The sequence below is a fragment of the Galeopterus variegatus genome, unplaced genomic scaffold (genome assembly GCF_000696425.1).
Source record: "Galeopterus variegatus unplaced genomic scaffold, G_variegatus-3.0.2 Scaffold1836, whole genome shotgun sequence".
NCBI lineage: Eukaryota > Metazoa > Chordata > Mammalia > Dermoptera > Cynocephalidae > Galeopterus > Galeopterus variegatus.
In genome coordinates this window covers 171580-182877 of record NW_007727947.1, presented here as the reverse complement: position 1 = coordinate 182877, position 11298 = coordinate 171580, and positions in this window count along the sequence as shown.

Here is an 11298-nt window from a genome sequence, read left to right as displayed (position 1 = left end):
AAAGGCAGGGACAATTCCCCTTGGGGGTCTGGAGACGGGAGCTGCAGCTGAGGGTTGTGAGGGATGGGATGGAGGCCTGGAGACCACGTGAGGCCTGGGCCAGGCTCGGGAGACTCCTCCATGTGCCCCATTTCACCGACCCCTAATGCTTCATTCCTGAGGGTGCCGGGACCCTTCCCACCCCTGGCCAGCTCCAAGGGGCTTTGCTGCGCTCCTGGGGGAAAGCCCCTTGTGCTGCCCTCTGGCTGCCTCCCAGCTGCGCTTGTTCTCCAGCGGAGGTTCTGGAGCCTCATGGACTTGGGGCTGTGCTGTGGGAAGGAGGCTGGGCTGGAGCGAGAAGCCGCCATTGTCTCTGTTCAGCCAAGTGTGCGAGTAGGCTGCCCGCCAAGAGGGGCCCCTGCTGCCCGCCTGCCGGCTGACGCACTGACTCTCCGTCCATCCTGCTGGGCCACCCTCCTCCCTTGCCATGCATGTAGCCAGCCCTGCGGCCTGGAACTCCACAAAGAGGCACTGGCCCTTGGGGTCCGCATGGGGTCTGGCCAGGGACTGGGTCTGTACCATGCACCCAATGGATGTGCAATAAATACAAGCCAATGAAGAAGGAGGTGTGCCTGTGAGTGAGGAAGGGAGAGCCAGGCAGCTGGGGGCACCTGCAGTTTGGCGGCTGTATCCCCCTTTACCCCTGTGTGTGCATGCGTGTCTGTGCATGTGTATAGAGCGCTCTGTGTGTGTTTACGTGTATGCACAAGTCACACAGTTATAGGCTGCCCAAGCTGGAGGGAACCTCAAAATCATATATTCATCCACTCACTCATTCTTCATTTCACAAATAATATTGAACACATTTTATGGGCCAGTACTAGGGGATTCAAAAATGAATTCAACATGTCCCTGACTCCATGAGTTGACAATCCTGCCCACTGGTTCCCAGCTGTCAGTGTAGAGACACACTTTATCTTGCTGAGGAAGCATACTGAAAAGCCACGTTCCCATCCCACACTCAGGGATCTGCTTCAGTAGGCCTGGGAAAGGGATGAACGTAAATGTTTAAAGCTCTTTGGGTAACTGGTGGGTAATAGTGGTTAGCAGCCATAGTTGAGTCCAATTGTCCGGTGGAAACGTAGCCTGAGGTGGACATGACTTGGACTAATGCTTACAAGTAAATGGCCTTATGTGGGTTTGTCTGCATGGGTGTGTGACACTTCGATGCTCCTTTGTTAATGCAGAGCTGACACCTCCCTTTCATCTGGGCATGTGAAGCCTCCAGAGCCAGGTGAACTTGGCTGCCTGGCCTCACCTGGTCAATGCTGTCCAGCCACCTCTGCCTGGAGGGTCTCCCAGGCAGGTGGAGACTGGCAGATTGGGCTGCAGTTATGAAGTGTGACCACTGGGGGGCGATCTTACATCTTAGCTCCCGGCGTAGGTGTCCGGCGACAGAGCTATGCTCAAGGAAAGGCAGGAAGTTAGCCTGTGCAACCCTGTCCCATCAACAGAACTGGGACCTTCTGCTACCCAAAGCCATGGTGGCCTAGGCCAGACTCCCACCATCTGGGGACGCCTCTCCCAAGCAAAGGACTGGGACTATGACATCTTCCTGCAGATGAAGAGGAAGAAAGAAACCTGCAGCCTTATGGAGACAGACTATGACCCCCCCCCCCAGGGTTGCTCCAGATGACCTTGCTGAATGCGCCCCCAGCACAGTCCCCTTATGGGACAGATCAAACCACCACAGTCCCGTCTGACCTTCTTTCCACCTCACTCTCTTTTCCCACCTGTGTGGGTCCTTCTCTTTGCGAGCAGGGGATGGACAGAGGTCTCTGGTGAGGGTGATTGAAGTTTGGCTTCGGGTCTAGGGGATCTCAGCCTCCAGGGGCCTGGGCCCGCTGTGAATCAATGGATACCCCTGATGTCACCTCTTCCTGGTCTCTCCTGATCGCTGCTGGGCTTGGCTTTCTGAAGGCATTCATTTGTTGTTTGCCAGGCACCGGGGAAGACTGAAAGATCACTGAAGCCTGGGGCCTGGATCCTTTCCTTCAGAGGTTCAGTCTTCTAGAGAGGGAGACAGATGTGGTGTGTTGGGGTTGAATAGCGCTGGGCTGGAGGGTCAGGGTGAGGGGGCCTGAGGGAAACTGGGTAGTAAGGGTGGGTGGAGGCCAGATCATAAGTGCCTCGGATGTAGTCAAGGACTGTGGCTTTTGTGAGTGTGCACTGTGGTTTTTTAGCAGAATGACAGGCTCAGAGCTTGGGGAGACAGCTTGGGAGTTTTGCTTTAAGGAGACGAAATGACTTGAATAAGTAAGGCCAATGGGTAGGGTCAGAACATGGCCTGGAAATGCACTGTACTACTGGTGCAACTTCTACGTAAATGTAAAATATTTCAAAATGAAAAATGGAAAGTGGGGACAGACAATGGCCTGGAACCTTGGGAAAGTCTGGCCACCACTGGTCCTTCTTGCTCCTTGCACTCCTGCCCCACGTGAAGCTCACAGGCACTTAAGGGGGTCCTGAGTGGCCACTCTCTCTATGGCTCCTCCCTGCTGGCCCCTCTGCCACCACCTACACCATCAGCTTTTCTGGATGCCCATGTCCCCTTGCTGTCTACCTGTGGCTCACACCTTTACCTGTTCCTTTCCTCGTCCCCTGTCCTCTGGAGAAAGAGGTGCTATTTGCATGCCCGAGACTGACCTCCCCCGTGAGCCCCCACCTGCCCCTCTTCTCCTGACTGCTGTGGGCTCTCTCCAGCAGGAGTCCCCTCGGGGTCTTTGGGCCCACTCCCTACCCCTCCATTATCTTGCCTTGTACATGTCTTCTGCTATCACCTTCATGAGGAAAAAGAAAAAGAAAAGCTTGCTTTAGACTCTGTTGCTTCCTGTAGGAGAGACCTGCATCCCTCCTTTCTATGGTGAACTCACGGGATGTGTTGCCTTTGCTGGCTGTTTCCCTCTCTGCCCTGGTTCCCATTCATACCTGGCTCTCACCCACACCTTACAAATTGGCTTCAACCCCACCCCTCCCTGAAATGCCACCCCCAGAGCCACTGATGACCTTTAACTGTCAAACCCAATGTCTTCCCAGCCTTTATCCCCCTCACCTCTCAGTGACTTTTGGCCCTGCTGACCACATGACCTGTCTGACCCTGACACCTCGGACTGCCTGGGATCGAGTCTCAGAGGTGCATTTTCTAGCTGTCTGACCATGGGCCAGTTATTTGACCTCTTGTACTTTGGTTTGTTTCTCCCTCAAATGAGGACAATAACACTACTGACCTCACAGGATCCTCGTGAGGATTAGGTGAAATTATGCAGGTAAACATCTCAGAACAATGCCTGGCGCAGAAGGCAGTCTGGTGAGGTTAGCTATTAGCACACAGCCTCGCTGGACTCACCCCGTGAGCCCTCCCCTCCTTCCCGGGGCTCCAGCTGAGGTTCTGCCCTCAATTTGCCATTCTGGTTTCGTGCTGGGCCACACTCTGCACATGGCTTTCCCTCTGTCTGGAGGTTGCAAGTAACAAATCTTAGATGGGCTTTAGCTGAGAAGGACATTGATTGGCTCTAATAACTGGATAATCTGTGTCCAGGTCAGGTGAAACTTAATCTAGAGCTCCACACTGATCCAGGACCCCATTTCTCTCTTGCTCTTGTGGGGCTCCATCGCCCAGGCATGGTACCAAGATGGCTCCAGTAGCTCCCAAGATCCCGCTTCTTGGGTGCAAATCTAGCAGATTATCTGCTTTCTGGAAATTTCAAACTCAAATCCAGGAATAGAGTCTCCTTGAGCCTCCTGTCTTGGGGCCTGTCCCCTATCTGAGCCAATTGCTAGGGACAGGGGCTTGAGGTAATCAGAGCCCACCTTTGGAGAAGGTGAAGATAAAGCCAATATCACCCAAAAGATGGGGACAGACTGGATCAACTGGTGAGCAATTCTGAATACCATACAAGGAGAGGCTAGGAGGAATGGATGACGGGGAGGAAACCAACTAACATGCAGATGCCCTTTCCTCCACGAAGCCTCCCCTGACCTCCCTCCTCTAGTTCCGTCCTCACGGCAAACTCTTTTTACATTCCTCTGCTCTGCATCCCTTTTCTTTCTTACTTGGGTGACTGCAGGGCTTTCAGGATAGCCTTTGGGAGGTTTCCGAATGTAAGCTTTCAGCCCTGATGTCTGTTCTGAATTTCAGGCCTGGATTCTAATTGTCTGCAAAACGTGGCTCCTCAATAAATCTTGCTGGAGATTGTAAAATATTGTACAGGTGTTACTTATGGCCTGTAAGACTGAACTCGGTGTCATCTCTCCCAAGCTAGTCCTCTCCTGACACCCTGGTTTCTGAATGAATGATTCTGTGATGGTTTGTCGTGTTGCTTTGAAAGATACATAAGAAGATTTGACCCAGATGGGCCTTTGCTTCATCTTTGGTATAAGAGTAGAAGCTTCTGGTTTTCTGATGTCTTTGTCCTCATCTGTGGTGTGACAAAGGGTCAGAAGGAGGCACGAGGGCAGAGAAGAGATGACTCCCTCATGCCCTGGCCCCTGCCCCTCTTCATGTGCACATTCCCCGTCCTGACCCTGGGTTGGACCGAGCTGGGAACCTTGACTCCAGCCACTAGTATTTCCTCTGAGACTCTGGTCATGGCAATGAGCTAATCTATGGTCCAAAGCCCGCTTGAAAGAAGTCCCAGTGCTGAAGGAAGGGTTGAAGGACACGGAGTGCTCCTTTGCTCAAGATATTCTGGATTTCAACACTCTCACTGGGCTGGGATGGGGGTGACCACCCGGGCTCTCCCTGCTGGACCCCGCAAGAGGCAGCCCTGGGGAGAGGGAGCTGGGCCTGCATTTGCTGCGGTGTCTGGGACGGCCTTGCCCGCACTTAGTCTCCTTTATTGGGGCCCGAGGTGAGTCATTTCCTTTGAGCCAAGCTAGGAAAAGTGCTGCTTCTCCCGAGAACGGGTGCGCTCTCCTCTCCCGAGGGAGGGCCGTGTATGTGACCATGAGAACACTTTCATTCAGCCACCACGAGACTCAAGGCCAATTTCCAGCTTGAATTGCAGCCGGGTAGGACCCAGTATACCACCCATGTTATGTTTTCTGTGGTCCTCACGCTTTATTTTTCACCTGTATTTTACTAATGTATTGCATGAATTTCCTGAGCTGTTTCAAATCCTCCCTGGAACAAGGTGAGGAATACATTAATATTTAAAATAAAATAAACAAAATCTCAGAGTGTGTGTGTGTCTTAGGCTGGAAATTCCTTAAGGGCAAAGACCATGTCTGTTTATATAGCACCTGGCACAGTGTCAAACTGTGGCTAACAAATGAATTTTGATGAAGAGGAGAGAGAAGCTGTGGAGACCTAGGCCTCACCCTCCAGCTGACAGTCATGCAAGCCCTCCCTTTGGCCAGGGGTCCCCTTCCTCACACCTGCCACACATCTGTACTGTTCCTGACCATCAGCTTCATCCTGCCCTGTCCCCTGTCCACACTCTCCCTGTAACCAGCCTCATCCTCCCCCACGGATGCTCCCCACCTCACACAGACATGGCTACACCCACGCCTCGCCCAGAGCTTCACCCACAAACCCCCAGCCCGCCCCCTCCGCCTGCCTGCCGGCTTGTCCAAAGCTGGGCAGCGGCACTTGGTGCTGGGATGTGCCGCCGGCGGAGGTGTTTGGGGCGCTGTCCCTGCTCGTGCCTTGGCCCCCTGGGGGCCTCCAGCCAGGCGGGGACCTGGCAGAGGAGGGAGAGAAGCCGCTTCCAAACTCCAGATGCAGCAGTTAAAAGAGGACAGAGGCAATGATCCTTCAAATTGCCACATCTGTATAATCTGCCTTTTATTTTCTGCTTCATGAAGTTTTATTTCCTATTATTTATTCACCTCCCCGCCCTCCCCTCCCCCGCCTCCACTCCTCCTTAGCAGGCGACATGCTCAGATGGGCCCTGAGCCTTGGCCTGGGTCTGGGCCTCCACAACACCCCCCTCCCCGGCTGGCTGCTGGGAGAAGGCACCTGCTCCCCATCCTCTGACGCCCTCTCTTCTTCCCTCCCTCTCGTCCTTGGGGCATCTGGGGCATCTGCAACCCCCTCCCCATCACTGTGTTTCCGCCCCCAAAGACCCTTCTCTCCATCCTCCAGGTAGAGCTCTGGGGAAATGTGCATGACAGGAGGGGATCATGGAGGTGAGGCCTGTCCCCAAGGCCTGGCTCACTGTCACCATCCCAAGAGTCCTAGGACTCACAGCCAGGTGATGTTGCCACCTCCAGGCACCCGCACCCCTCTCCTTTTCTGTGTGCGTCTTTTCCCACTCTCTCCACTGAGTACCCTGCTCAGCCTCTATTCCCTCCAGTTCCAGGGAGCTGGGCTGGCCCCACCCTGGGTGCAGGGGCTATCGAGATGGAAGGAGGGGACCAGCCAAGATGTGCAGGGAAGGGCAGGCTTTGGTCCATTCCCAGGCCCTGAGCACCTACCACCCCCTTCCTCACCCAAGTGTGTGAACAAAAGAGCGGTTCGGAGAGAGGCCCAGGCCTTCTGGTTCTAGGTTCTAGGCTTCCTATATAGTTAACCAGAGCTGGGGCTGGGCCGGAAGACTGTGGGCGGAATGAAGGAGAGGGTATTTGGGAAAGAACACTGACATGTTGATTCTTCCTTGCCTAGCCCCCTCCCTGTGAGAAAGAAGCCCTGGAGAGCAGGGCAGAAGTCTTTTTCCAGAAAGAGAGGTCAGACTTTTAGGCCTGAGGTTTAGGGGCTGTAGTAGGTGTTCCTAACAACTGCCCTTGGAGAAGATAGAATGCCAGAGAAAGGGCTGGGTGGGCACGAGGGATTTTGCAAATATTAGCTGACACCCAGCAGTACTCTACATGCACCTCTCTTGTGACCTTTGTCGCTTTCCCACCTGATCTATAGTTTTGTACAAGTCTCATTTCCAAGCTCTGAGTTTTTGGGTGGGGGGTAGGGGAGGGTTCTATCAGGTTCCTCTTGTTTTCCCCTAGGGGCCTATGAAAGGGGACGGCTCATAGTGGGTGGTTCCCAGAAGACTTTTTTTTTTTTTTTTTCCTTTTTGTCTTTTTTACTGACCGGTATCGGGATCGCAACCCTCGGTGTTGCGCCCGCACCGCGCCCAGCCAGTGAGCGGGAACTGGTCTCCACATGGGATCCGAACCCTCGGCGGGAGCACACTCTCCAGTGCGCCACCGGGCCGGCCCAGCCCAGAAGACTTCTGAAGGAATGCATGAATCGATGAATGTGAGGGCTGAAATCAGAGTCCCCATGCCCCAGCCCGCACTAACTGTGGCCAGCCAGCTCCCCTCTGGTTTCTGCCCCGTCCTGGAATCCTGTAGAAGCCTGGCTTTAGTTCAACAAAGCTGAGCGGGGACTTGAGCTCCCGTGCGGGTGGGTGGGGCACAGAAGCCACCTCACCCCTACCCTAAACAGAGACCAGATTCCAGATACGGAACTATAGTGTTTGCCAGATGGAAAATTACCTAAGCCAGTCAGATGAGGCCCCTAATGCTTTGCATCGAGCCAGGTAACAATCACATCAGAATGTCAGAGCTGGAGATCATTCTGGAGCAAGCCACGATGTTTACAGATGAGGAAACTGAGAAGGAGTCTCCTGGAGTCGACAGTGGGGAGGTGACAGAGACCCGGTCAGAACCCTACACTCCAGGCCTGGGATCTTTCAGCCAAATCCCTGGGCCACTGTCTCCCAGGAAGGAAACAAAAGTGGCCTCGTTATGGTGACAGTAACTAACAGGCCCTGGCAACACCCATGAATCCAGCCCTAAGAGAACAGACAGAGCAGACCCTTTCCTCTTCATCAGCTGAGAGGCTGGATCTGGGGAGGAAATGGCTGCCTTCTCTTCTTCCTCCCTGTCTCTCTCTTCCTTTTTTCTTCTGGCAGAGAAATGAGTTTCATTCTGGGCGAGCTCATCCATTTTACGCACAGTTTCTTTGCTGTGGCAGTCAAGTCTTCTGGGTGGTCTCTTCTGCCGGGGGTATACGTGGGGGAGCCAGTGTTGCCCACAGCAGCAGGGGATGAAAAGGTGGGTATGAACATGGCGAAAAGATGAAGGGCCTGGAATGCACGTTGCCAGTCTGTGCTCCTAGCAAGGCCTGGGGCTGCCAGTTCAGTTTGCTGCCAGTTCCCCTACTTCCACCAAAAAGGCAAATAGATATAAAACAAACAGAAAAAGAGCTGTATTTGTAAATGAGATTGTCTGTCACTCAAAGGTGGCTCCTGGGGTGTGGGTGGCAGGCAGGAGAGCGTGTGTGTGTGTGTGTGTGTGTGCATGTGTGCATGCGTGTGCTGTGCACATGCATGTGGTTGGGTGCACGCATGTGGATTTGGGCTCCTGGAGCTGGGGAGAGGGTGCCTTGGCTGGGGAGAAGGCAGGAGGGAGTCTGATGGGGAGAGGACCACGGAGGCGGAGGGAGGTGCGGTCTTGGAGGGGGTGGGGAAGGGAGGCGCGGTGGGGGGGGTGTTGGCTTCATGCTGTTACTAGTTTGATTTATCCCTAATGAGTTCTCAGCACATGGCTGCTCCCGGCTCACTCCAGGGGCCAGCACGGCCTCCCGCAGGCCCCAGCCCACCCCGACTCCGCAGCAACAGCCGCCGCTCGCTCAGAAAAGAGCCAATTTCCACACTGCACAGTCCGCTTCACTCAAGGGGAAATCACATTTCCCTGGGAGAGCCGCAGGCAGCGCTTCACTCCACAGCCTGGCCGGCTGCCACCGGGCACAGATGCGGAGGAGCTGGGCCCCACCTCCCCTCTCCCCTTACCAAAGCCCCACTTCCCACCCCCCAGGAAGCCTGAACCCCTTGCCCCCAAATCCCCAGCAGCCTCTCCACAGCCAAGTCTCAGCCTTTGCTGCTTCTCAAAAGTAGGAGAAAAGGTGTCATCCTGGGGAGGATGCTACCCACTGGCTGGAAGGGGAGGGAGAGACTTGTCCTTACCTGCCTCCTCCAGCTTCTTGCAGGAGAAAGAATCAGATGCCTGGTTCTGTTTGAGGGGCACAGAAAGGGAGAGATGGCACTGATGATGGTGGTGTGTGCATGTGCGAGCAGAGAGCCCTGGGGACAGGTATCTGCCATCCAGGAGGTGACAACCTACAGTGTCTGTGTCCCAGAGGCCCCTAAAGAGCCAAAGGGACAGAAGAAAGTAATGGGAAGAGCAGGAAGCCAAAGGAGAGAGAGATGGAGAGAAGGAGAAGAAAAGCTTGCTGGAAATTCTTGAGCACTCGCAGGACATCTAAGCTCTCCCCCGACATTCACTTTCTCTTTCTCTCACTCCCATTGCAGGAGATGCAAAGGTCTCTCCCACCACAGGGCAAGGAATGATCACTTTGAACCCAGCAGAAGAGGGAGTGAAATAAGAAATGAAAGGGAGTGAAAAGGGGAAGAAGAGAGCGATGGGGGGCGGAGAGAGAGAGAGAGGATGTGGCCCTTGTAGGATGGCAGGGTTCCTCCACCAGAACCACAGCCAAGGTCAGCCCTGTCATTCCATGTCAGGAGGTGACACATGACCTGGGGCAGAGGTGCAATCAGCCCCTGACAGAAGGAAGTGCTGTATGACCCTAAAGGCTGCAGAGGGGTAGCCTGACAACGACTGGGATTGAGGGCCCAGGGAGGGAGTCAGGGATCAGCCTGGCCTAGCTCGGCCGCACCCCAGGCTTCTCCTGCCACCTCTGGACCTTCTGTCTGGGACTATTGGCCAAGTTGGGGGTGGAGCATGTGGCAGCGCTCTAACTGGCCGAGTAACTTCTGCCCCTTTCCATAAAGCGAAGGGTGTCTGAGGTCTCTGCCACAGCCTGGACACAACCAGATGTCTGAGGCCTTAGAATAGGATGCAGATTAGGTCTCAGACTAGGGCTAGAGCTACGGTCCCAGCTCCTCTGCTGAGTCGTTAAATGCCCTTGAAAAAGTCAGTTTCCCCAAGTGCAAAATGAGGCCAGTGTTGAGAATCAGACATAAGTGGATGTGAACGAGCTTCTACACAGGAAGAAACTACACCTGCCTAAAGGGTTGTCATAACTTCTGAGGCTGCGAGAGGGCAGGGAGGGCTGTCAGGAAGTGAGTGAAGGACGGGGCCACAGTCCCCACTGGCCTCCCTCTGCCCCTGCTGGACGGGGCTGATCCTGAAGCACAGGCCTCCTGACGCTGCCACCGAGTCTCCTGCCCACCCTGAAGGCTAAGGACAGGAGACTTATGTTGACATGGATGAGAAAAGTGTGTGTATTTGGGGGTTGGGAACATGAGGGTGACGAGTGCTGGTGGCAGCGCGGAAACCTCAAGCAAGTGCCTCAGCCTCTCTGGCCTGGTCTGTGGGCTGTGGCCACTCTCTCCTCTCTCCTGAGGCTGTCAGGAGGGTTGACTGTGTGCCTGGTACAAGGTTGGCAGAATATACATGTCTCTTAGTGCCAACTCATGGCAACAACAGTGCAGAAGTGAGGGAAAGTGGGGACAAGGGGAGGGGTTGGAACTAGCCTGTGGTCTGTCCTTGGGGTGGGGACTCCCAGCTTCCTCCGTTTCCCACCCTGGAGCTATGGGGTAGGGGCCAGAGAGTCACAGAAGTTCTGCCCACCTGGTGGGCCCCAGGCAGGGCTTGAGCTGCTCTGTCTCCCAGCAAGAAACCTGTTTCCCTGCAGGGCTGCCTGGTCCACAGGGACTTCCTAAGCTGGGCTGGCCTGGCTGGTGCTAGAAGGCAGGGAGCACTGGAAGAGGAGGGGTGAGGACCAGGGGGGCTCCCTGGAAAGCTAAGGAGGTCTCTACACACAGGCAGGGAAAGGGATTGTTCCAAGTGCAGCAGGGATGCAGGAGAGTGCAGGAGGGTGGGCCCTCGATGCCTCGGAAAGGTCTCAGGCCCATGCCCGTCCCCATTTCTCACACATCACTCCCACACACCTCGCAGAAACCAGGGCCCCTGACTCTCCGCACAGTAAGCCAACCCCCCTTCACACACAGCCCCGCTGGGACACTCCCCTCACCCCCCTGGGTGAAGGTGGCCTTCCAGCTCAGCCTGCATGCCCTCTGTCCTTCTCCTCATACCTCTACCCTCTCACGTGTCACCCCGACTTCCCTCAGAACCACCTCCAATGCTGGGGCACCTCGAATCATCACTCATCCGAGATATACATGACTACATTTTCTGAGCCCCAGTGGGGGACTCATGGTTTGAACATGGGCGGAATATCTGGATGGGTACTGGCCAGTCCACTCCACATAGTCACCAAACACCTGCTCTGAGCAGGGTGTCCTGGGATACCCAGCCCACCTAGGAGAAAAAAAGATTAATTTTTTTTTTTTTTTTTAT